A 26,699-nucleotide genomic window follows, 5' to 3' on the forward strand; every position below is an offset into this window, starting at 1 on the left:
AAAAATTGGGCGCACTGCGCGCGCACAACATCAACCTCCAAGGCTTGATTCTGACCCAGGAAAAACCCTGGTATGTACTGTATAACATGATAGCCATCTATGCACTGTATATAAGATGATGACCAAGGGTCTTTCTGCTGCTGACCAAGGGGTTGAGTTCACTTGATGAGGCCCAATTTTGTTTTAGACTCTGTAGGCTACTGTATTTGTTTATTAAGACTTAAGATATATTATCTGAATTTCTCTTGTTTTATTAAATGTTCCAATTATTTTCATTTCTTGTGCTGGTTTAAAATGGCAGGAAACTAGCACAAATAATTGTGTGGGAGAGAGGGGCCGCCGCTACCAAAACGTGCACAGTTTTGGGTCGCTCCACCACCAAAAACTCTCACTCCAAACTTTTGGTGAAACATGGCAGCCCTAAAGTGTTTCTAATTTCGACACCAACACCACGATGTGTGTGTTCAGGGATGCATGAAGCTGGGGGCAGGAGGAGAACAATATGAAACGATGAAGGTTGGGGTAGTAGCCTATAGTTCCTGTAAGAAACTCAAACCACTTTCACCCCTGCTGGTACAGGATTGTGGAAAACCCTGTACAGTGGTAAATGACAGCCACCACATAATATAAAAAATAAATACACAGTTGTAACATTAAATTCATGTATTTACAATCATTAATCGTTTCAGAATACATACAGTATATCCTTCCACCACAGAATATAGTCCCATAAACAAGATCAACCATTGTAGGTCAGCACAGGTGTTCTTAATCAGATTGATTGGGTTGATACTGGAAATGCGGTCTGAACAGTGGGTTGTTGAGATATTTACCACTATTGCTAGCCAATCAGAATCCAGTATCCAAACATGCTGTTGTAGAAATTGCTTTATTTCACAGTTTCTGTGTTAGTAGGGTCACCAGAAACCCAATGTATAGCACATGTCAGGGTTTCCGTTAACCGGTAATTACCGGTCTTTGTCCGATAAAATCTGTTGAAGTCCGACATATTTAAACCTCTTCGGTCATATTGTCCGGTGAAAATAACCGCTAAACCCAGTAGCCCATTCGGCGGTAACCCGCCCCATCTGGCAACCCTGTCTCTCAACGGCGCAAGTAGTTTAGTCAGTTAATTTAGTTTGATCTAGTCTAAATAAACCACTGCAGTGACCGGAGTCAAGGTTACTGTTCTGCGTGTTTTGGACGTGCTAGAGCACAGTGAATGACCACCGAGGGCCGTGAGATGCGGCTAGTAAAGGACGCTAGCCATCTCAACCCCGTTCATTGATTGAGCCTGCCGTGCCCGTTCCAGCCCTGAGTCGGGAGAAGTACTACGGGAGTAGTGCGCTACTATCGACAACCTGGGCTACTGGTACCATTAATTAGGATTGATTAGATTAGGTTGACAATACCACACTACATTTGAGTTTAGGGATATCAATGTTATATATTTGTATATGTTTTATCTTTATGTATTAAATGTTATAATTGTTCCACATTTGAGACCTGTCTTCCCCCCACTCAGTTATTCAGTCGGTGTCCATCATTTTAGTTCAATTTAGTCTATCTATAGTGTTAGAGTTTAATTTGTGCCACTAAGGTGAAATAGTCCACGGGTGTGTATCCCCCCGATACATCCTCCCCATTCTCATACTCCAGAGTCCGAGTAAGTATGATTTGACAGGCAGCTAGACTTAATGCCTTCCCAATCAGCGAGACGTGGTTATAGAAATTACGTTGTTTTATTGATAAAAAGGATAAAACTGGAAAGAGAATATAAAAAACTTACATTACTGTCGTGAAACTATTTAACACACTTCAGTTAACGTAATGTGGAGTCCGTTCATTGATCGATCGATGCAGTCCGTTCAAATGAAAAAGTTCAAATCAAAAGCTAAACTAGGCATACTTAAAATTACCAATTACATACTCAAATCCCATTAATGCAATTGAAATAAACATCTTAAAGTAGCCTACAGTCGTAATTCAAAGTAGCAAAGGTGACTAGGCTGCCAGTGTGGCGCGCGTGCAGCCCTGGACATATTATGCCATAGTAGCGCATGCGAATCATGAAAGCTTATATTATTATATAGTTCGCGATCTAATCGTATCGGATGAGAAATAGACATTAAACGGCATATATAGGCTACACAACAGCTAATCACCGCGACAAACAGCTATATTATATTTGAATATGATGACCGGAATATCTCACGTTTGTCCGGTAAATTGAAATCTTCCCGGACACGTTGACCGGCACAATTTTTTTCGAACGGAAACCCTGGCACATGTATAGCAGTTTTTCATAATATGGGATGTTTAAAGCAGTTCACTCAATGAATCACATCATTAAGAGTGTGTTCTCACTAGAACATTTGCTTCACTTGGAATCGGAGTTTAGGATAAAATTCGCTTTCTCTGCGTCGTTTGGAGCTGTGAGAACACGCATTCGAAGTCGCTCCCGGAGCATACAGCCGACGGATGCTCCGCTTGAAAAGGGTGGTTTCACTCCGATTAGAAACAACGCATCGAGGCTGTCCATAGGAAAACAACAGCGCATGCGTGTTGATCTGGATAAGAGCGGGACAAACTGGCAATTTTATTTTTTTACTTTTTTTATGACCAATCTGACCGTCTGTTGCTTCGATTGCGTATGTTACTTCGTTTACATAAAGGGCTGTGAGAACGCAAATCAGAGAAATAATTTATGCAACAATGTTGCAAACTCATCCACTTGCTCCGGGACTTGATTCGGACTTTCATGTGAGAACATGACCTAAGATTTATTAGATTAAGATGATTCAAGGACATACTGTATTATTGTATCCGATAATTGCTACTTGTCCAAGAGGAGACACTATTGATCAAAAGTAGGCAACATTTTATTCTACAATTCATTGACCTACAATCTGACCGACATTATTTCTCCTCCAGTGAATTCCAGCACCCCAAACAATTATTCCGTCACTGATTGCAGAGGGAGTAATTACACTTGGTGCACTGATATAATTTTTTACGATTTCCCAAAATAATTGCACCAGTGTCTAGCTCATTAGCTGAAACATCTGCCATTTCCCAACTGCTGTAGTCATGCTGTGTTTGTTAGCTCCCATATTTCCTCACATACACACCTCCTTTCCCACTGTCATGGCAGCAGGGGGCGCATTGTCGGCCCACAGGACAGACACACCTTGGTATTACGAGCATTGGATTTCTGTAGTTACATGTGTATAGGCAGTTTGTTATAAACATGATCAATAACGCCAAAAACCAATGAAAACCAACAGATCAGTATAACTTGAATAACATTCTGAATTGTTTCTCCATTCCCAATTTAAGTAAAGTGTTAATTTTGAGGTGTAATAAAGCCTATCAAAAGCATCCATAGATGTAATACAAGCAAAGTTATATTACATAAAAGGTCATGCTGCGTAGCGTAGAGTTTACAGGTGGCTGGTTAGTGGAGTTCACTCTATGGGCTTATCCCTAATAATAATAATAATAATAATAATAACAACACATCAAATTGGTATAGTACAGTGGTTTTCTAAGAGCCTACTACCCTACCTACACTTTTACATGCCATGGACCAAAAGCAGCACTGTGCTGCCTTTTTTGTTGATCTGTCCAAGACTCTGTCGACCATGAGCTGATGCTGGGCAGACTCAGTGATGTTGGTATGGGTGACATGGCTATAGAGTGGTTCAGTGATGTTGGTATGGGTGACATGGCTATAGAGTGGTTCAGTGATGTTGGTATGGGTGACATGGCTATAGAGTGGTTCAGTGATGTTGGTATGGGTGACATGGCTATAGAGTGGTTCAGTGATGTTGGTATGGGTGACATGGCTATAGAGTGGTTCAGTGATGTTGGTATGGGTGACATGGCTATAGAGTGGTTCAGTGATGTTGGTATGGGTGACATGGCTATAGAGTGGTTCAGTGATGTTGGTATGGGTGACATGGCTATAGAGTGGTTCAGTGATGTTGGTATGGGTGACATGGCTATAGAGTGGTTCAGTGATGTTGGTATGGGTGACATGGCTATAGAGTGGTTCAGTGATGTTGGTATGGGTGACATGGCTATAGAGTGGTTCAGTGATGTTGGTATGGGTGACATGGCTATAGAGTGGTTCAGTGATGTTGGTATGGGTGACATGGCTATAGAGTGGTTCAGTGATGTTGGTATGGGTGACATGGCTATAGAGTGGTTCAGTGATGTTGGTATGGGTGACATGGCTATAGTGTGGTTCAAGAACTACCTTGCAGATAGAACCCAGTGTGTATATACAGATGGTCACACGTTAAGCTTCATGGTGATATCTAAAGGAGTCCCCCAAGACTCAAATCTAATCTAATTATTCAAAATATTGTATACACTGTAGTACTGTCTATGAAGGCTGGTGTCAGGCACCAAAATGAGGGACCACATCTCCCCTGTCCTCATCTCCCTTCACTGGCTCCCAGTGAAGAAGAGAGTGAAGTTCAAAATCTGCACCTTTGTCTTTAAAGCTCTCAACAGTCTCGCCCCACCCTACATCAAGGACCTCCTGGACCAGTCTACCTCCTCAAGGCCCAGACCCAGGCTCAGGTCCGACGCCCAACTCAGCCTGAGGTCCCACGTACCAACCTCAAGAGGAAGGGTGACCGTGCCTTTGCGGTGATAGCACCGACCCTGTGGAACGCGCTCCCTTCTGCCATCAAGTTTGCCCCCACTCTGGACTCCTGTAGAGCCAAGTTAAAAACCCACCTCTTCCTAAATGATATTCCCTAAGTCTACTCCCTATTTGTTGTGAATTGTATGCCTGAGATTTACGTTTAAGTCGTCTGTGTCTGATTGCTTTCTGTGTTCCTTGTCTTTGTCTTTATCTGTTCCTTTACCCGGGCTGCGCCCCGGGCCGATGTCAAAGTTGGATGGGGGGCGCATTATAAATAAAATTAACATAACAACATAACAAGTAGTGTAATATGGAATTAGAGTTGACCAGAATGTTGCTTTTTACCCCAGTTACATAATAACACAATATGCTCAGCTCAACTACAATGCAATTATAAAGACATTATTGTGTAACAACCAGGGTATAGAGACATTATATACATGCTTGCTGCCTCCTCTACACTTCGCTGCCTAGACTCTGTGTATCATAGTTGTCTACGTTTCATATCCAACTCATTATCCCGTACATATCACTGTGTACTTTATGACCTGGTCTCCTGGCCTTCATTAAGCCTAAGGAGACAGCATCACTGGTATGTCTTTATTTACAAAGCCATACTGGGCAAACTCCACTCATATCTATGTATTCTCATGTCACTTACCAACAGCTGTTAGGATTTTCGCTCCACTAGATGGTTGTTGCTCTACCAGGTACCCAGGATTCGCTTGGAACTTGGCAGAGCAGCTTTCTCTTATTTTGTCATGAATAACCTCCAGAACACACTATATCTTAATAAGCCTGTCTCCCTGGGAGACTTCAAAGCGCTGATTGGAGATTCTGACAGAAGAGTGCAATTGCTATTCTTAAAATCTGTTATCTCTGTTAATGTCTGTTATTTATTATGTTTTATTCTCCAATTGTCTAAGCTTGTACCTCTACTGGTGTGCTTTCTTGACCAGGTCTCCCTAGAAAAACGTTAACGTTAATCTCAAGGGACCTCCTGGTTAAATAAAGGTTAAAGGAAAAAAAAAAACATACCTCGTGGCCTGCTTCTTTGAGGTGCCTGGCCACTGGGGGCTTATCATCACGATTTCTGATATTGCTTTTGTGTTCCTCACTATTTATTCTCTCTTGGTTTTACCAACATAGCAGAACACGCACAAACATTTCAACACCACTGATTTTGTTTAACATGTTATTCTTCCGTAAAACCTTAAACCCTTAAACCTTTTTCCAGTATGGAACAAATCTAAAGGGTATTTCCAGTCTGGGCTTTTTACTTCTTAAATGAGCCCTTTTAACTTAGCGCCTGAAGAAGTTGTCAATCTACTTGAGCATGCCATTCCCTTTTTACAGCAACGATCTGACACATTTATGAAAGTTGGATTTGTAGCCAACTATGAGACATGGACAGGGGTGAAAAATAAATGCAAAAATAGACAGTTACTGATTATATTTTTTTTTTTTTACAGATTAACATGTGTGATAGCCTATAGAATAACAACATGCCAACTTACTTTCACTGATCCATAGAATGCTGTGCAAGAGGCAACCAACAAATGCAAGGAAAATGTTGCACTTGGACAACTAATTAAATCTGTGACTGTAAAATGCAAGCTGTCTCGATTTTCTTATCACTCAATGCATGCTTAATGTTGTACTGTAAAAGCTTCAATCCCTGCACACTCTGGTGGATGCAATCAGAAGTACACCAGGGCACGCACAGAGGAGTTTTTACCTCCATCTCTGATCATTTCCCGGCTATTTGAGTAGAGCTGCAGCTCCATGTATGGCGGTACGCAGGGCTTAAAGGGTTTATGATAGCATCATTAAACCTTAAAAGTTATCCTTTGTTTATAGTGGACCATCCCCTCTCATGTTTCATACATTGAATGTGTGAGACATTAACTGGATGAACATCGTAATAACTCCATGGTGGATATGTTGACATCGTGACGTGGAGGGTCATTTGAATTCTACGACATCTTATCTCCTGCAAGGACCCTGTCTGAGAGACAGACTGTCAGATCAACAGGAGGGTTGAGGAAGGTATTCTGGCAGGACCCGAGAGCTCCATGAATCTTTAATTAGGTTCCTCTATACTTAGGCCCTCTGAGCCTCTCCAATTTCTGACATCTAGCTGAAATTTGCCCTTCTGTCTTGGGGACGTAAAAACCAAGGTTAGTGTACTGACCATCGCCACATCCAAACCTGGCTCTTGCCTATTTCTGTCTGAGATAAATATATGAAGCTACAGTATATTCAATGTCATCTTGAAGCAAAGAAAAAAAATGGCTGACAGTTTGGGAGTGGAAAATCAACAGTGGTGCTCAAAACCTGTACAACGATCTAATAACTAAATGATCAGATCATTGTACAGATCTGGTCTAAACTGACATTTGGAAACTGAAACTTGATGCCTCCATTTCTCGAGTCTTCCCTCAATAAGTGTGTTTTGCAAAATGCATTGAACCCATAAGTGTCTACTTTGGCATACCGTAAAGGGTAGATTTACCCCAAATACATGTTCATGTGCATTTCTAGTCAATCCACGACGCATACTGTCTCGAACTATCATCATTTCGCATGCAGCTGCATCATAGCTATTGAAACACGAGGTCTGTGTTTACTTGCTAAAAAAAGTCTCATACCACGTTAAAATACGTCAGATGTGAGTTCTTGCGCTCCTTGCTCTACTCAGTGATTGCCAAAGGGCAGTGCGGGGCAAGCTCTTGTGCTGTTCAACAGAAGGACCTCGCATGGGAGGGAGAGAGGAATCTTGGGAGTTGAAGGACATTAATCAAATGGGCAATTTGGAACATCAGGACTGATGAGGGCATTCAAAGCGAGACATCTTGTTTTAAAACAACCTCCGAATCCAAATGTGAATGTGTCAACCATTGAATAATGAAAACAACAAATACCACTGGATTACAGGGTCAAATTCTGCTTTAAATAGCCCAAAATAAAATAAAAAATGTGAACCTTTGTCTCGCACACAACAGAATGCTAATGGCCATTGGGAAGCTACCAGGTAATTATGGTAAGGTATTTGCCTCTCAGTTTCACTTCTGGTTCTAAAGAGACATGACAACCCCATCTAGGTTCTAGGCTTTCATCACTCAAATCAATGGCCCATTTCATTGAAATACAATCCTTCCCCTGTCTCTGCACCAGGACGATTAAGTTCCATTCAAATTCTGCTGACATGATTGTATCTCCACAGGGGGTGGGGGCAGAACAACCTACACCCAGAGGAACACGACTGCATAGCATGGTGAAGCTTTTAGATTTGTTGCTGAAGACACTATACAGGTACACTGTATCTCAAAGTTTGATGTAATGAGAGAATACAAACAAAAGCTTTCATGACGATTAAATGATTTCCATTCTCTTTTCAAAGACATTTATTGCAACTGTGAATGGACTGGAAAACAGCTTATATTTGCTCCATAATGCATGATGCATTATCTCAGTAGAGACTTGGTGAGGCAATATGGCACCTTAGCAGCTTACATTTCACACAAGTTGCACTTTCGGAAATAGAGCTATTATTTTACCTGCGAGGGGAAAATGACTCACTAAAGAGTGAGGGTAAACATGCGTGGCAGATGATGAGAAACAATATGAAATTGGCACCACCCATAGGGACCGGCTTTGCCCCATAGGGATAGACATAAAGGCAGTGCCTTATCATCACTCTTCACAAACCATCCTCTCTGACATACTCTCCCACGCCAGGCTTTTATTTACCCAAGAGCTTCTTAAATATTCCTGAAGTACACTTGCCAGGAATGCTTGCCAACGGTGCTTAAATGAACAGTTCTGCTGATCTTCTTAGTTTGGCAGCTAGCCTACTCAAAGATGCAAAAGATGTGGACATGGAAACATATTTTGAATGTTTACCTTCAAATCGGTCACAATAATGACTCCTGACAGTCATAAACACCAATTCAATCTCACCATCTGTACATATTGAAAGGTAAGTGCTCAAAATTAAGCCATTTATTGGCCAAGACATTCACTATCATGTTTGCTTTCTTGCCAAGTGCTTTGACGTATCTTCAAAATCGTCTCTCTTAATCCAGCCCAGTATGCATTAATGCAAAATTATTCCCTCAAAGAAATCCCCAGTATACTCAACCCTCCAAGCAACAAACCGGTAGTTTAATTACCAAGATTACACATAATCACCCTCACCCGCAGACATCTGGGGTGCCAAAACAATATATTTTCGAAATATAGGTTTGTTAATGCTTTGTACATTAAAAGGGACACTTCACAGATGTTTAGGGTCATATTCATTATCTCCAGCACAGTACCGGTGTCTTATGAAACCCAGGACCTTCCCGAGGACATGACCCCCTATGATGTCATGGATGAGGACATGACCCCCTATGATGTCATGGATGCCAGCCAGGCATTGGTATGGGGCTGGAGACAATGAAAATGAGGTTAAAATCCACCACTTCCCACTAAGAGACCAAATGTTTTTTCTACGATTAAATCTTCAGCGTGCTGACTACTGATAGTGAGTATGTCAAGACATACATTCTTAAAACTCAATGACAGGAATGACATTACTTTCATTCAATATGAGTCATAACTCTGTGTCTGCCAATTTTGAACATCACATTTAGATACATACCATTGTTTGGTAATGTTATCGAGTTATTTCAGTATGGAACTCCACAGTAGATGGCAGTCCACTATAGATTTCACTGTAGTTCATTTTCCTTGAGTTGACACTGATACCCTCTGAGCCTACAGTAAGAGGACTACCCCATACTTACATACATACATCTGACCCTACAGTAAGAGAACTACCCCATACTTACATACATACATACATACATCTGACCCTACAGTAAGAGAACCATACTTACAGTGGTGAAGTTCTCCGCACCACACTCCCTGCCTCTGTACTTGCAGTCCAGCAGCATCTCGTCGATGTTGTGACTGGTCCGCTGCACAAACTCCAGCATGTTGAAGGTCTTGCTGGGGAAAAACTTGCTGTTGTCCACGGGCTGCCCCAGAGCGGCTATGAAGTCGTCAAAGTCGGCCTGCTCCACCCCGAGCATCCCCGCCATCCAGAAGATGTCGTTCCTCCGAACCTGGGACTTGCGGAAGCTGTTGTAGTTGCAGATGGTGATGGCAGGGAAGGGCATGACGGGGCTGTCCATCTCGTCCAGGATGGTCACGTGGGGGTACTGGTAGTACAAGATGATCATGCCGGCTACTTGGTACAGGAAGCAGGACAGGGAGCTGGAGAACGCCGCGGCCCAGAGCAGCCGCCGAATGGTCACCCCGCCGGGCAGGAAGATGTGGCTGAGGCCGTGGAGGGTGCAGTTGGCGCCGTAGACAGTGATGTCTGAGGGCGGGCGCGGCTCCTCCTCCTCTGGAGTACCCATCTTTCCCCCAAGTCAAGCGCAAAGGTTGGCAAAATCAAAGACAGAATGTCCCAACTCAAATAGCGAGAAGTTCCAACCCACCGCAACGTTTTCGCTATTTGACCTCCTGCTTTTCCAGCGAGGCACCGCTTAAGACTGTCGGCTGGTAGGGAGGTTCTCCAAAACTAAAATGGTCGAACCAGTAACGGTCCTGTTTCAGGAGGAAGGGGCGGGATGTCAGAAGCAGGACTGGGAAAAGGCAGTGCTGCTGACTCAGCCAATCCTCAGTAAGATCTCAGAGGGCACGGTGAAGCCAAGAGATTGGGTTTCAGTGGGATGTGAGACACGGTCCCCACAGTGGGCAGGGTAGGGCGTGATGCTCAATCAGAGGCACGGAGCCACAGCAACGATTCTCATTGAAACTAATAATGTTATAGGAGATTATTATCATTATCATTTTGCATAGGCAGAACGTGTCCATACATTTTAATTTCAATTTAAAAAGTTAGGCAATGTCTTTATCTCAATGACCTCTGCAACATGAGAACTGAGGGGCCCCAATGTATTTCGGCAAATAAATTGGCTGCCGGTCGAGAGAAGAGTTATTTAACTTAAATTGGGACTCACTCATACATTTGTGCACAAGGAAGTTCCCCAGTATTTATTTGATTATTTTGTCCAACCTCGTTGTCCCTAAATGTAGAACAGTCATGGGCAAAAACACATTTCTATTCACTGCCACTATAGAATGGAACAAACGTTCTATCCCCTTCAAGCTCCTCGAATCAGAGAGCAGTTTTTAAAAAGCAGTAAAGAAACAGCTTGCAACCAATATTTTAGAATAGAGTAGGGACCTTGCATCATGTGATTAGTTTGCTCCCAAAATTGTATTTTATTGTATGATATTGATATTAGAATGATATTGTAATAATGCGCCTGTAAACCCTGCATGACCTGCCCCTCCTCCCCCCTTCCTACACTCCAACTCCCTACCCTACCCTCAACCCCCCCCTCCCCCCACATGCACAAGCACAAGCACACAAGCACACACATACAACTCCAGAGGATCACAAAGGAAATAAATCCTAGGATTTTATTGTGTGCTCATTCCTCGACAGCCCATGTAAGTGTATGACATATGGCATTGATAATACCTTTTTATGTACATTTCATGATTGTCAAATAAAAATGAACTAACTAACTTATGCATGTCCCTTTCAATGTGTGACTGTGTATATGGAAATGTGAGGTGTTGTAGTCTTATTGGAATAAATGAAAATAAAAAACACACGACACTGCATATTTTCACACACAGCAACATGCATTCAGAGGTGGTATCACTAAATGTTCTGCACTCTGTATCAATGACCTTATTTTTTCATCTTTTTGTTTCTATAATAATTTCAGATTACAATCATTCACGATCTGTCTCACCTCCCATACCAATCACATCTTACAACTGCATGTCCTTTCCACTCCAAACAAAACATATTTCTCTGTCGATGCTTCTTCAAAATAAAAGAACAGTCCGCTAGAGCGTCTGCAGTAGAGCTGTCTGCAGTAGAGCTGTCTACACAGCCCAGACTTCCCCTGCAGCCTCTCCCCATATGTAATGCAACATACATCATTAATGAACCAACCAGCATACAGTAGGTCAAGGCTACCACTCCGATGTGACCCTCTCAACGAAACGTGTGTGTGTGTGTATGTGTGTGTGTGTGGGGGGGGGGGGACCACCAAAGGCCTAGGGCCGGGCCTGCAGCAGGTTTAGAAGCTGGCCACCGCTGTGGCGATGAGGACCCTGACGGCACTAGTGAGGTTTATTCAAGTCATTCACCTCTGCAGAACAACCACCAGGAGGCCTCATTGAGCATAATGGATATGCTTAAAGTGTGTTGTAGTGTGTTTCAGTGTGTTGTAGTGTGTTGTAGTGTGTTGTAGTGTGTTTCAGTGTGTTGTAGTGTGTGTCAGTGTGTTGTAGTGTATTTCAGTGTGTTGTAGTGTGTGTCAGTGTGTAGTAGTGTATTTCAGTGTGTTGTAGTGTGTGTCAGTGTGTTGTAGTGTATTTCAGTGTGTTGAATGAATGAATGAATGGTCTTTATTGTCATTAATACAGTACAGGTACCATACAACGAAATTTAGGAGGGGGGGCTCCCCTGGTGCTTGGAAAAAGACTAAAAACAAGAGGGCCAAGGGTAAAATAAAAAAGGGAAAAGAGCTGGTTTACATAAATAAAGGCTATGTACACTATCTACTATACTATACTACTATACTATACAATAAAACACTGTGCTGTATGCTATGCTATGCTATAAATATCCTAACTTTTCCTATATCTGAACCTTATGTACACAAGGGTTGTCCTATTGCACATAGTATTGTTGCACATTCATTTAAAGTGTCGCAGTTAGCAGGTTTGAAATGTTCACAGTTATATTTCAATATTGCACTTATGTTTACAATCTAGTAGCTGCCATCAAGTTGTCTAGATTGTCCAGGGCCTAGAACCTAGGTCTTTGCTGTGTTCAGGGCCTGAATGGCCCTAGGGTAGAAGCTGAGCTTCAGTCTATTGCGGACATGGTCCTGAACCGCCTGCCTGAGCGCAGCCGAACAAAGTGTTCGTTCCCAGGGTGGGATGGGTCCCTGGAGATCTTGGTGGCCTTCCTGAGGCAGCGTGTGTTGTACAGCTCTTCCAGAGAGGGGAGGGGGGCGCCGATGATCTTCTGGGCCGATCTCACGACTCTCTGTAGCGCTTTCCTCTCTGCGGCTGTGCAGCTGGAGAACCACACGCAAATGCAGTAGGTGAGGATGCTCTCCACTGTGCAGCGGTAGAAGGTCACAAGCAGCTCCTGTCTGAGGTGGTATTTCCTGAGGACTCTCAGGAAGTAGAGCCGCTGTTGTGCCTTCTTGATGATGGCTGCTGTGTTGGTCTTCCAGGACAGGTCATCCTGAATGTGCACCCCCAGGAATCGGAGAGTTGAGACTCTCTCCACGCTCCCTCCATCGACTAGCAGGGGCTGGACCTCAGATTTTTTCCTCTTGAAGTCCACGATGATTTCCTGGGTCTTTAACTGGTTTAGCAGCAGGTTGTTAACCTTGCACAGCTTGCCCAGCTGCTCCACCTCATCCCTGTACGCCGCCTCGTCCCCCCCCGAGATGCAGCCCACCACGGTGGTGTCGTCTGCAAACTTTATGATGGAGTTGCTGGGGTGGACAGGGGTGAAGTTGTAGGTGTAGAGGTTGTAGAGGATGGGGCTCAGCACGCAGCCCTGGGGGGACCCAGTGCTGAGTCTGAGGGCTGTGGAGGTGTGGGAGCCCACCCGCACTCTCTGGGGGCGGTCAGACAGGAAGTCCTTGATCCATGCGCAGATGGAGTGTGATAGTCCCAGGTCTAGTAGTTTGGTCACTAGCCTGTCTGGAAGGATAGTGTTGAAAGCAGAGCTGAAGTCCACAAAGAGCAGTCTCGCGTAGCTGTTCCCCCTCTCCAGGTGGGATAGAGTGGAGTGGAGAGTCGTCGCGATGGCGTCCTCTGTGGACCTGTGGGCTCTGTAGGCGAACTGGTATGGATCCAGGTTGGGCGGGAGGCATGTGACTATGTGGGCCCGGACGAGTTTCTCGAAGCACTTCATGATGATTGGTGTGAGTGCCACCGGGCGGTAGTCGTTTAGGCAGCTCACCGTGCTTTTCTTCGGGACTGGGATGATTGTTGAGGTTTTCAGGCATGGTGGGATGGTGGCCTGGGACAGGGACTGCTTGAAGATGTTGGTGAAAACCCCGGCCAGCTGGTCGGCGCAGTCCCTCAGCACCCGTCCCAGGACGCCGTCCGGCCCTGAGGCTTTTCTGGGGTCCACTGCCTTCAGCACGCGTCTCACTTCATGCTCTGTGAGGGTGAGGCTGCTGAGAGCTGGAGAGAGTGGTGTTTGTGTTGTGGTTACCTCCGTTCGCCCCTCGTCGAACCGGGCGTAGAAGGAGTTCAGCTCTTCCGCCAGCAGGGGGTCGCCCTCAGCGGCTGTGAGCCTGTTGGCTCTGAAGTTTGTCATGTGCTGAACCCCCTGCCACACCCGCCTGGAGTCGTTGTTCAGGAAGCATTCCTCAATCTTCTCTCTGTGGTCTGCCTTGGCCTCCCGGATGCCACGGTTTAGGTTAGCCCTGTTGGTGCTGTACAGCAGTGTGTCCTTCGCTGAGTATGCGTTGTCCCTCTCCTTGAGCAGTTTTTGGACCTTCCCAGTCATCCATGGCTTCGTGTTGGGGTAGACCCGGACCCGTTTGTCCACGGTGACTGAGTTGGTGCAGTTCACTATGTGGTTCAGAACCGACGACGTGAACTGTTCCAGGTCCTCATGCTCATATTCCTGCCATGAGGTGTCATTCAGGCAGATCTGCAGTGGAGCGGACCCTGCTGGCCAGGTTCTGACAGTCTTAGTGGTGATGGGAGCACTTTTCCTCATGGCAGTGTAGGCTGGGATCAGGAGGATGGACACGTGGTCAGACATGCCTAGATGAGCTAGCGGTCTGGCTTTGTAGGCAAGCTTGATGTTGGTGTATACCTTGTCCAGTGTTTTTTCTCCTCTTGTTGCACATCATGCTGATAAAACTTGGGTAGTACTACCTTCAGGTCAGCATGATTAAAGTCCCCCGCGATTATATGTACTGCTGTTGTAGTGTGTTTCAGTGTGTTTCAGTGTGTTTCAGTGTGTTAAAGTGTGTTTCTGTGTGTTGTAGTGTTTTTCAGTGTGTTGTAGTGTGTTTCAGTGTGTTAAAGTGTGTTTCTGTGTGTTGTAGTGTGTTTCTGTGTGTTGTAGTGTGTTTCTGTGTGTTATAGTGTGTTTCTGTGTGTTTCTGTGTGTTTCTGTGTGTTGTAGTGTGTTTCAGTGTGTTAAAGTGTGTTTCTGTGTGTTTCTGTGTGTTTCTGTGTGTTGTAGTGTGTTTCTGTTTGTTTACAAACATTTTAGTGATGACTTTGTTATTGTCTCGTCTGAGAAATTCCAAATGATGTCCTTGGATAAACCTTCATTTAGAATAAATCATGTCTTCATGGAACTTCATAAAATGATGTCGGACATGGGATATGTGTGTCCGCGAAATTGCATATTATTATGAACTCATAGCAATATATTCTTTTTCAGCTGATTCTGCACATTTCAGCAGTTGGCAACATGCATGCTCACAATGCAAAGAGCGCAGTTTGTATTTCACATGATTGAAATGGGAGCTTTCATGAATCAATCCAAAATATTTACATGCCATGTAATGACGCAATGACGAAAATAAAACAATTGATATTTTCACTGTTGGTTACTGCCCGTATCCAACAAGTAATTTGTAGTTGCCTACTTAACTGTCTGTATTTGACTATTCTTTTTCGCCCTTGTCTGTCATATCATGTACTGTATCATAGTTGGCTACAAATGAAGTACTTTCATATACAGTAGGTGTAATATAATCTCTGTAGCCTTGGACAGTTGTTTATATGTGTGACATTCATGATCTGTAGGCTACACATTTAGATTCAGCTTCCAGGTGTGTGTGTGTGTGTGTGTGTGTGTGTGTGTGTGTGATACAATTTGAATGATGAGCACAATCCAATACCAGTCCTCCCCTAAAACAGTAAAGTTCTTCATTTAACAAATTCCGTTCATAGAAGATTGACATGCAGACATTGATGTTACTGTAGTCTTTAATGTGACATACAGTATGTTAGAGAACTGAGGCTGCATCCCCCTTTCCCATGTGCCTGGCTGTTATCATTAAAAATGCTGAATGCATGGTGACTGTATTCATTCACAGACAGATCGACTGCGAACATTTCCAGCTGATTTTGCCTCATTTGTCATTTATTAGATATCAGCTTTGTAATAAAGTGTGCATGGATTTGGTAGAGCATATTGTGACGCTTAATGATAACAACCTATATAGGGGAGGCTGTGGCGCAAAGTATCGCTTTGCAATAAGGCGTCTGCTAAATGTCACAAATGTAAACTGCTAAATGTCACAAATGTCAAATGTAAATGTACATTTATGTTAGACCATCATCATAGGCATCTGTTCCTTGGGCAAGACACTGAACCCCAAAATTGCTCACAGTGAGCGGGCCGGCGCCTTGCATGGCAGCTTGCCGCCATTGGTGTGTGAATGTGTGTGTGAACAGGGTGAATGAGAGGCCGTTTTAAAGCGCTTTGGATAAAGTCCATTTACCATTTACCATATAAGACAACAGAAGATGACCTCCTTCCCCCCCTCCACGGTCATTCACTGTAACACGCCCATGTTGACCGACTCATCGCAGCAGAGATGTTCATCAGCGTCTTACGAGTCTCTCTGTCTTAACTCACTTCTTAATAAACTTATACTGTAGAAACTTGCTCTGCTAGTCAAGATATCACACTGGTCCTAAAGCCTATATGCCAATACTGTGTGTAGTGATGCACATTGGCATAGGCTCCTGCTAGGTTGTAATGCAGGTGTGAAGTAGTTGGGATTGATTATACTGACACATATATGCAACGCTCTCATGAGCAGGGCTGATTACGGGCTCAGGATGGACTCTGTGAATCAGCTGTAGGCCTCATGAGCAGGGCTGATGACGGGCTCAGGGTGCACTCTGTGAATCAGCTGTAGGCCTCATGAGCAGGGCTGATGACGGGCTCAGGATGGACTCTGTGAATCAGCTGTAGGCCTCATGAGCAGGGCTGGTGACGGGCTCAGGATGGACTCTGTGAATCAGCTGTAGGCCTCATGAGCAGGGCTGATGACGGGCTCAGGATGGGACTCTGTGAATCAGCTGTAGGCCTCATGAGCAGGGCTGATGACGGGCTCAGGATAGACTCTGTGAATCAGCTGTAGGCCTCATGAGCAGGGCTGATGACGGGCTCAGGATAGACTCTGTGAATCAGCTGTAGGCCTCATGAGCAGGGCTGATGACGGGCTCAGGATGGACTCTGTGAATCAGCTGTAGGCCTTGTGACCAGGGCTGATGACGGGCTCAGGATGGGTGCACTCTGTGAATCAGCTGTAGGCCTCATGAGCAGGGCCGATGACGGGCTCAGGATGCACTCAGGATGCACTCTGTGAATCAGCTGGAGACTAGAGATGCACCTGAATACAAACATGCGATGGAAACAGATCCAGACTGTTGTTGCTCGTTATTATTCGGGGACAAAATCCATGCTGGAAATCTCTGTGCGTCAGTCGTTATGTGTCTTCAAATGGATTCATATCATTGTGGATGGCCACAAGAAGAAAAGAAAATGCCCATTCTGTTTGCAACATAGGACCTTTATTTCACTAACTAGTCGTTTCATTTACGACACATTATTGAAAACTGATCGCTATTGACGAGAGCAGCGCACCTGGGTCTTTTGCCCTCATGCCTCCGCCCTTCTTTAGGTGGAAACAGTCCCTTCAGTTTGAGTGGATGGAGTACTGATAGTATAGTACTATAGATGGCCTGAAGCTACAGATCTCTTCTTTTACTATTTACCTTCGCTCCTTTAGGAAGTAAAGAAAATTATAAACTGGGATTCTTTTTTATTGTTTGACGTGCAAAATAGGCATGATTTTAGGCATGATGATACCAGTTTTTCCAATTGCTGCAATGTCGGTGTGCTTGTATTAAACACCGGCCTACTGTGGGTTTCTGCTCAGACAACAGTGGGGACTCCTCTCCCTACTGTTTCTTATCTACTACCCGCTGTACTGTTTCTCCTGAGACATCTACTACCCCCCTGTACTGTCCCTCCTGAGACATCTACTACCCTCCTGCACTGTTTCTCCTGAGACATCTACTACCCCCCGTACTGTTTCTCCTGAGACATCTACTACCCCCCTGTACTGTCCCTCCTGAGACATCTACTACCCCCCTGCACTGTTTCTCCTGAGACATCTACTACCCCCCGTACTGTTTCTCCTGAGACATCTACTACCCCCCTGCACTGTTTCTCCTGAGACATCTACTACCCCCCGTACTGTTTCTCCTGAGACATCTACTACCCTCCTGTACTGTCCCTTCTGAGACATCTACTACCCCCCGTACTGTTTCTCCTGAGACATCTACTACCCTCCTGTACTGTCCCTCCTGAGACATCTACTACCCCCCTGCACTGTCCCTCCTTAGACATCTACTACCCTCCTGTACTGTTTCTCCTGAGACATCTACTACCCCCTGTACTGTTTCTCCTGAGACATCTACTACCCCCTGTACTGTTTCTCCTGTGTCATTGAAAAACATTTAAATAATTATTCCTTCTTCTAGCATGACATCTGCCAATGGCCACAGGCCTGAGCATACATTACTTGTTCATGCTATGACTGGTGGATAGCCTTACTTAGTGAAATGTATTGATTGTAAGTCTCTTTGCAATAATCTGCTAAATGTAAAATGTTAAATGTAAATGTACATTTATGTTAGGCCATCATCATAGGCATCTGTTCCTATCCAAATGGATTGAGGCGGACAGGTGTTGTGGAATGTCTGCTAGCTTTACATCTGACACGGCTGAGTGTCACCTCCGGGCCATCAAATGGCTCCTCTGCACTCGTTCTGCAAGTAAAAAAAAGCATAAGAACCTGGTTTTGCACAATTGATCTAAATGGTACCTCAATAACCCTTGAGAACAGGCATTTAAGTGAATCAATTACTTGATTAGATATAACTAGGATATAACTTCAGCTAATGCTATGAATATTAAACTATGAATATTATCATTAAACATTCCTGTGAAATGTTTAGCAGTAAACTTCATATTCAAGGTGTCTCCAACTCCAGTCGTAGAGAGCTGCTGGGTGTGCAGGGATCCACTACACCGGAGCCGTGGCCCAGACTAAATGATGTGATGAAAAACAGAAAAATCATGCTGTAGACTCTTCTATTTTTGCTCAGTTCAATACAGAAAATCGGAGCCCATTATCTCTAGTTATATTTATCTCTGTTCATTGACCCTGTTATTCTCGTATTCAAGACTCTAGTGGCGCTTTTCCACTACCGTACCGTACCGTACGGTGTGAGCCCGGTTTGGTTTGCTTTCTCCACTGCCAACCGAGCCGTACCGAGCCGTAGTACCCCTACTGATTCTAGCTACCCTTCCTGACTAGGAGCGAAAGGTACTATCCGTGCTAGGCTGTGTGTGATGTGTGACGCTGCAGACCATTGATAGGTCAATGGAAATCGTCACAACATTGTCGTATGGCAGCCAGTCTAGGGCTGCGTTCGTAAATTCGCCCTGAGAGCGCCGGAGGGCACACTGGGCTCAACGTCATAAAGGGACCAAAAGTAATTTGATTGGACAAGAGGCATTCCATGACTTCTGATCAGATTTCCAGAGTGAATTTACGAACGCAGCCTAGGGCAAACCACTCTCTGACTCGTTTTTTTCATAACACGAAACTTGAAGTTGTAAAGTACCCACTCGATATAATAAACAACAGTTTAACGATCACTAAATACTTATCATTTGTGGATTGGATTCACTATTCTCGTTTGCCATAGGCTACTGGTAAGGGAGACTTTTGTAAATACTTTTGTTTTGTGACGTGTTCGTGTCTGGTTCAGAAGAAGAAATCAGTCCTTCGTCACTTACATCGTCGTCCTCGATGAAACTTTTAGGTGGATTGGTTACCCTAGATGGTCTTCGTGACATTTCACAATCACAAACATATATGTACAGAAACTCACTAAAGTATAAAACACCGCTAAAATATCGCTTCTCTTCAAATCACTCTCCAGCGCTTTGAGGTCAATGCATTTGTTTTTTTGGTGAACTACCGTAGTAACCCTAAATGGTTAGAGAGTGTAACTTCTATGCTTTCAGAAACTGTTGGAATGTTTTCGATTGCACATATAGTTAAAGAATTATGATCGTTTGAACGAACCCTGTAAAATCCTGTTGAGAAGTTATCGCAACATAGAAATAACTTCTATGTTATTTTATTTTATTACTTCTTATGTTTCTACTCGACGAATTTCGCCGAAAGGTGACAAGTTTGCACCACTGTTCTAATTCAGGCCAGTTTACAGCTTTGGTGGACGAGGGGAATTTGGTAATGGCGCTAAGTGAACCATATAGTAAGCCTAATACACTCCTTTTCTATTTGAAAAGCTAATGCTTGAGTTAGTTTTACACGCACTACAGGCACGTGCCGTGAGCTTTTAGATTGGGTAAGCATAAGATATAGAAATACACATAATTACACATACACGCTATCAGTGAACGCAGTTTCAAGAAAATGCAATTTTGATGCCCTAGAACCCGCTAATAAACTGTAGTGTCACTTTGTGATCAGATTACCAAAAACAAAAAAAACAGTTGCCAGTTTCGACTATATCAGGGGTGCTCATTGTTCAATCTTTTTTGAACCAAGATCTTTTCAAGTAGCCAGCCTGCTGAAATCTACAAGTCCAGTTTCAACATCGCAAACGCACACATGCACAACACAGACACACACCGTTTCCATCCTCCATAGTAAACTCACAACACACTTTCTTTTCACACTTTGTCACACAGGCACTTGACATCACATCACAAACCCTCCCTCTCTATCTCTCTCAAACACTTTTGGTCCAGAACCACTGGCACGGACAGCGACATTAGGCCTATCTCAGCGATTGATTAAGCAGCTCTCTCTCCAAACACTAAAATACGACTCTTAATGAAAACAAACAAATGGTTACATGCACTTTTATTTAAATATTTTCACTGTCCTTTTTTATTTTTTCGTTGGGTAAGCACTGCTTACTATGCTTATATGGACGACACGTCCTTGACGCACTGTGTTCAAGAGAATTTCAAACAGGAGACGGCTTCGACCAATCTTCTGTACCCTCTGCAAATATGCCGTGCACAACATGACTATGAGTAAAAGGAGTCCGACATTTTCATAGTCAGAAGGCAAATGATCCCATCCTAGGCATACCTCCACTGGCTAAGCAGAGACTACTTTTATTTGGAACCTATTTCACTTCCAATCAACCATAATGTTGTTAAAGGGATAGATCACCCAAATTACCAAATTAATTTAAGTTCAATATTTAACCAATAGTATGTGTGGCTTAAATAATGGTGAGAATAGCAGTGCTCATTGCTTATGTCATCAGAAGAGATACCGTGGTGAAGGCCAGGTTTTTCAATAACATGACCCATGTTGTTGAGGAACGGATAAACAATCCTTGACACAGTGGCTCTAGGCAGCCTTTTATCTGTATGTTGAGGTTTAGACGAGAGCAGCACACATTGGAATGCTATGGCAACAGGAGGCGTCAGGAGGGGGGGAGGAGATTATCTTTCTGATTTACGAGTGTTTAACATGTCCTCTTTTATGGGTTAAATCGTTGCACTTGCACCTGCACTACTGGGGCATTGTGGGAGCTGGACGGTATGCTACACTTTGTAATAAATCTATTACCTGCAAGAAAAGTGCAACCCATGTGAAACGTCTATCAATTGTGAGAAGACTGTGTACTGTGAGAGAGCTGCGACTTTACAGAGAATTGTTGGAACAAACACAACGCAAAGACTACGATACAGAGAGGTCATCATATCTCTTAAACACCAAAAGCCAACACCTTGTTAGGAGCCTATGAACGAGGACAGAGTTTAATCCACTCTTTGGATTTGTTTTATGTAGCCACTGCCATATTATATTATATAGTAACTTGTTTTTCTTACCAAAAAACAAATGGTAGCCAATGTAGCCTACTATTAAAATGCCATACCCAAATCATCTCAATCATCTAAATCATTGAGTCTCTTCTAATCTTGTTCCCAAACACTTCTACCCAATGTTCGGAAGGTCTGGTATGACTGCTTTCAGGGTGTGGGAACAAATAGCTTTAGAAGAAAATTCTATAGAACACAATTAGCTTTCCTTGCTATTGAGAAAACTCATTAGTAAAAAGGGCCTTAAGCAAGCCCATACAAAGGGTAGGCCTATGCACACCATGCTTACCAGAAATGTGACACTGGTTTCCCTGGAATATTATCTTTGCAATTATGAGCAAATGCCTCAGTCACCCAAGGGAGACATAATCCGCCCTCCTCCAAAGTAAATGAGTCTGTGGTGGCAAAAGTACATTCTGGTAATTAATAGGTGCAAGTCCCTAGGACTGTCAAATCGATCGGGCATGGGAAGTTTTTCACATTGTGGAAGTTAAGGTGCATGGTTAATACTCTGCCTCCTAACATCAGCATGGTTAATACTCTGCCTCCTAACATCAGTGATTCAGTACACCAGGCTCCTTTGCAGCCGGACAACAGTTTTTCTTTCCCCAGTCTACAGTAGAGGCTGGAGCTGCATGCCCGCGTGTGGAGATTACTGATCTCTCTGGAGACTGAAGGGCTCCTTCTCATCAGCCACTTTGTATCCTGGTCATGCTATGAGGAGAATGTCAGTGCTAGTATATGGGATCTGCCTGAGCACAGGCTATGAGTGGCTACAAGGAGGCCATTTCAGAATGCTGAAAGGTCATTTAAATACTGAATGGGCGTTGAGGGAAAGGCTCCAATCTGTCTGGTGCACAGATGCTAATTACCCTCTCACCTGTTTGGTAGAGGCATCTGCGTCTGGAGAAACACTCTTGGTCCTCGGTCATAATTTGAATTCTAATTACAAAATAAAAAAAGGGAGACCACGGTGACCTTTACTCATGTGCATTTTCTAATACTGACTTAAAAATAAATCATTTCACACCATTGAGTGTTATTGAGAAAATAAATGAAGAAATATGCAAATAAACTCATCAAAAGAAGAACGTGGGGCTAAAACAAGACGCTAAAGCAATTCTCAGGGAGTTAAAGACCCCTGCTTTGAGATACCTAAACATCTGCCATCATCTCCCTTTTCTCAGTTTGCCAGTACTCATGTGTGCATGTGAAGTTTTTTTTTTTTTTTTTTTTTTTTTCAGAACTCCATCCTGTCAGCGGGACGTCTACCTCTTGGGTTTGGATTGTAACAAATGTTACAACAAATGGCTCATTATTCCACTGCGTCCATTGAGCCTACACCATGTGTATAGTGTAGTGTGTATATGGATTTGCCTTGATAGGAGCGTGGTCTTCAGCCCCTCTGTGTTTGCACATTGTAGTAATGAGAGAATTCCCTCCTGGAGGTTTGATGTAATGCTTCAATTCCTGCTGAAAGTCATTCATCAGCCAGACACAGAAGACTTCATAAAGCTGCCACAGTAATCACGTCGGACACAAAAGGCAGAAAGGCTTCACTGAGAGTACTTCAAAGGGTTCTTCTAAAAAAGGACTTTCTGCCCATTCTGAAAACCCAATTAGCACTACACAGCATGTTAGAAGAAGAAAAAAAGAAAAGAAAAAAAAGGTGACTTTCCATTCCCTTAAGGACTTAATCTTGACAAAATGACAAGTGCAAAGTGCTCATGAACTCGACTCTTCCTTTAACATCAAGCTCCGATCAATGGCGTTTAAAGCAATGCTTTTATATTGACCAAGGGAATCTTTTCCAATTACATAGTCCTTTGGTTTGGTGGAACTGTCATCGGGCTATAGGCTTGACTTCACTAATTAGGCTCACTTCAGGCAGTAATAGCCACGTAAAAGGCATGAGGCCAGTAAACATCCTCTCATCTACAACCTGTGATGTCACCTCATGGGAATGCTCTGACAAATCTCATGTCCTCCATTCCTCAGAAAATGACAACAGTTACTCTTATCAAGTTCCTCACCCAGTTACAATACGGAGTAGTGCTGATCTATAAGCAACAGAGGCGGGCGGTCAGGGCCAGCAAATCAAAATCTGACTATATACGGTAATATATGAGTATATTATTATACTACTATATAATCAACAATTATATTTGTATAATTTAACATGTATCTTCATTAATGTTATGTATTATACAAAGTTGCTCCGATCTGGATTTTTGGGGCCGATACCGATCACTGATTTTTTTCCTCAAGATCTACCGATACCGATCTTTTTAAAAATACATAATGTAAGCAACCTGTTCCTAAATTAATTATGCGGGTTCCTGCAGGTTTCAACAAGTTACATTTAAGACCTTTATAAGAACACTTTTAATAGATTTTAAGACCTATTGAGCAACTATTGGTATTAGACTCACATTCATTATTATTATTTTTATTAGCAATGCTGGGTGATCTGTTCTGTTGCATATAGAACAATGATAATGTAAGTTAGCCTACTTTATCAATTCTTGATTCATTTCCATTGCTTCTCAACACAATACTAGATATAATAGCATAAATAACAGAATAAACTCACACACTTACTTACACTGCATAGCCTACATACTGAGATATGGCACACACACACACACACACACACACCTCTCACAGGTACACACACACACCTCTCACCCCACCTTTCACGTGGCAACATATCGGGGTTTTGGGCGCAGCTTAACCAATGGCACACAAGCAATAAGTGTGCAAGTTTTGTAAAGTACCCACTCAATATAATAAACAACAGTTTAACTATCACTAAATACTTTATGGATTGGATTCACCATTCTCGTTTGCCATAGACTACTGTTTGGTAAGGCTTTTGTAAATACCTTTGTTTTGGGACGTGTTCGTGTTTGGGGCTGTACGATCATCTAATGATGTAGTTATGTGTTTCTAGCATGTCGATGTTCTATCAGGTAAATTAGCTAGAACTAACCTCCATACCCTGGTTCAGAAGAAGAAATCAGTCCTTTGTCACTTACATCGTCGTCCTCTATGAAACTTTAAGGTCGATTGGTTACCCTAGATGGTCTTCATGACATTTCACAATCACAAACATATATGTACAGAAACTCACTAAAGTATAAAACACCGCTAAAATACCGCTTCTCTTGAAATCACTCTCCAGCTCCTATGACGCTTTGAGGTCAATGCATTTGTTTTTTTGGTGAACTACCATAATAACTCGAAATGGTTAGAGAGTGCAACTTATCTGCTTTCAGAAACTGTTGGATTTTCTTCGTTTGCACATATAGTTCAAGAATTACAATAGTTTGAACGAACCCTGTAAAATCCTGTTGAGAAGTTATCGCAAGATAAAAATAACGTTTTCCCACAATAGAATAACTTAAAAGATCGGCTTTTGCGATCGGCCATTTTTGCCGATCACCGATCGAGTCATTTGGAGTGAAATCGACCGATTTAAATCGGTGGCCGATAAATCGGAGCATCAGTCTATTAACGTCATTTCATTGCTACTCTCTCCCTCAGTTGCGCTGCTTCCATATAAAGGCGGCTCATAAATTAGAGCTTTTATCTACCTCTGCTGTCTCTGGGTGAAAAATCTAGCCTTGAAGCCTTCAGAATTTCAAGTGAATCCCCTTTGCTGTTGAGGCAAATGGGCACAATGTTGATTGTCATATTCTTTAACCAATCAGATTTCCAGTTTGCCATGTTGGGCGTATTCTTTGACACTCTTTAGCCTTCTAGCTGGCTTAGCCGTCTAGGAGCAGTGGTGTGCCGTCAGGGCCAGCAAGGCCTTCTCTGCTGGCCTAAACATCATCAGAATATACATTTTATTTAATATATTTTTTCCACAAATATGTATTAATGATTCCCCATAGTCTATTCTCTTCATTTCATAGCTTTCCTCTTGGTTGCGCTGCTTCCAGTCTCCAATTGAGATTTGGAGGGCTGGCCTTTATGTTAGAGCTTTTATCCAATCAAAATGTGTTGCTAGGGGGCTCCCAAATCTGCCCGCCTTCACAACAGACGGTGCAGGGAATTCGACCTGTAACTTAACGTTGGAACGAGAAAACCTGTGGCGTTCCTAGTAAACCTACGTAGATGCGAGCAAAATCAACAACGGCGCCTGCTGGAAGGCTCAATCTGATGTCAGCACCCAGCACGTCTTTTGATTGGATACGCACTATTGAGATGCGTAGCAAGGTAATTTGCGTATCTTTATACCATCTGCAATCAGCTACAATGGCGGAAGGGGGAGAAGAGGCAGATGTGGTGGCAGATCTTAAAACAACGCCATTTTCTAGAAGAACTTTCCAGGAAAAGATAGACATTATCAGAGAACGGCCAACCCCGACTCTTGCGAGCCTTTCTCAGCGGGGAAAAGGGTTTGTCCGGCACTTTCAGATCGCTAACTATGAGCGGTACCCCTGGCTCACAGGCTCCGAAAGGCACTGCAAATTGTACTGCTGGCAATGCCTGCTATTTGCAACAGATCGATCGGGTGTTTGGAGCCACACTGGTTTTGCAAACTTGAGTTGTCTAACCAAGGGAGCAACGAGACACCAAAGCACGGCTGGGCACTTACAAGCAACGGTGCTTTTGAACACCTTTGGGGACACTCGAGTGGATTTACAGCTCAACAGACTGTACAACAGAGTAATTGAAGTATTCCTGAGGAAAGAAAGGAGGATGGATTTTGTTTTCAAATGAAGTTGTTTTGGTGAGTACAAAGCATTTTATTTTTTATTTTATTTGTATATATTTTTGTCATTTTATTTCGTTATTTCATTTTATTTTCGTTTCAATATTAACGAATTAATATATAGGTAATTAAAATTCATTTTATTTTCGTTTCAATATTAACGAATTAATATATAGGTAATTAAAATGACAAATATAGGCTTATAAAATAAATGTTTGATGCGTCTGTTGCAGGTTGCAAGAGATGTGGAGATTACGTGGGTGGCGCACGTGAATCAG

The 26,699-nt window shown here is 43.1% G+C and overlaps 1 protein-coding gene across 1 annotated transcript in view; it reads right to left on the reverse strand.

Annotated features, from left to right (window-relative positions):
- The window catches only part of asic1c (acid-sensing (proton-gated) ion channel 1c), a gene marked incomplete at both ends in the record, with an annotated part of 200,253 nt that overhangs the window by 72,396 nt on the left and 101,158 nt on the right, over positions 1-26,699 (reverse strand). The window lies entirely within an intron of this gene.

Source organism: Nansenia antarctica (assembly GCF_963989245.1).
Source record: "Nansenia antarctica genome assembly, chromosome: 16".
Classification (NCBI taxonomy): Eukaryota; Metazoa; Chordata; class Actinopteri; order Argentiniformes; family Microstomatidae; genus Nansenia; species Nansenia antarctica.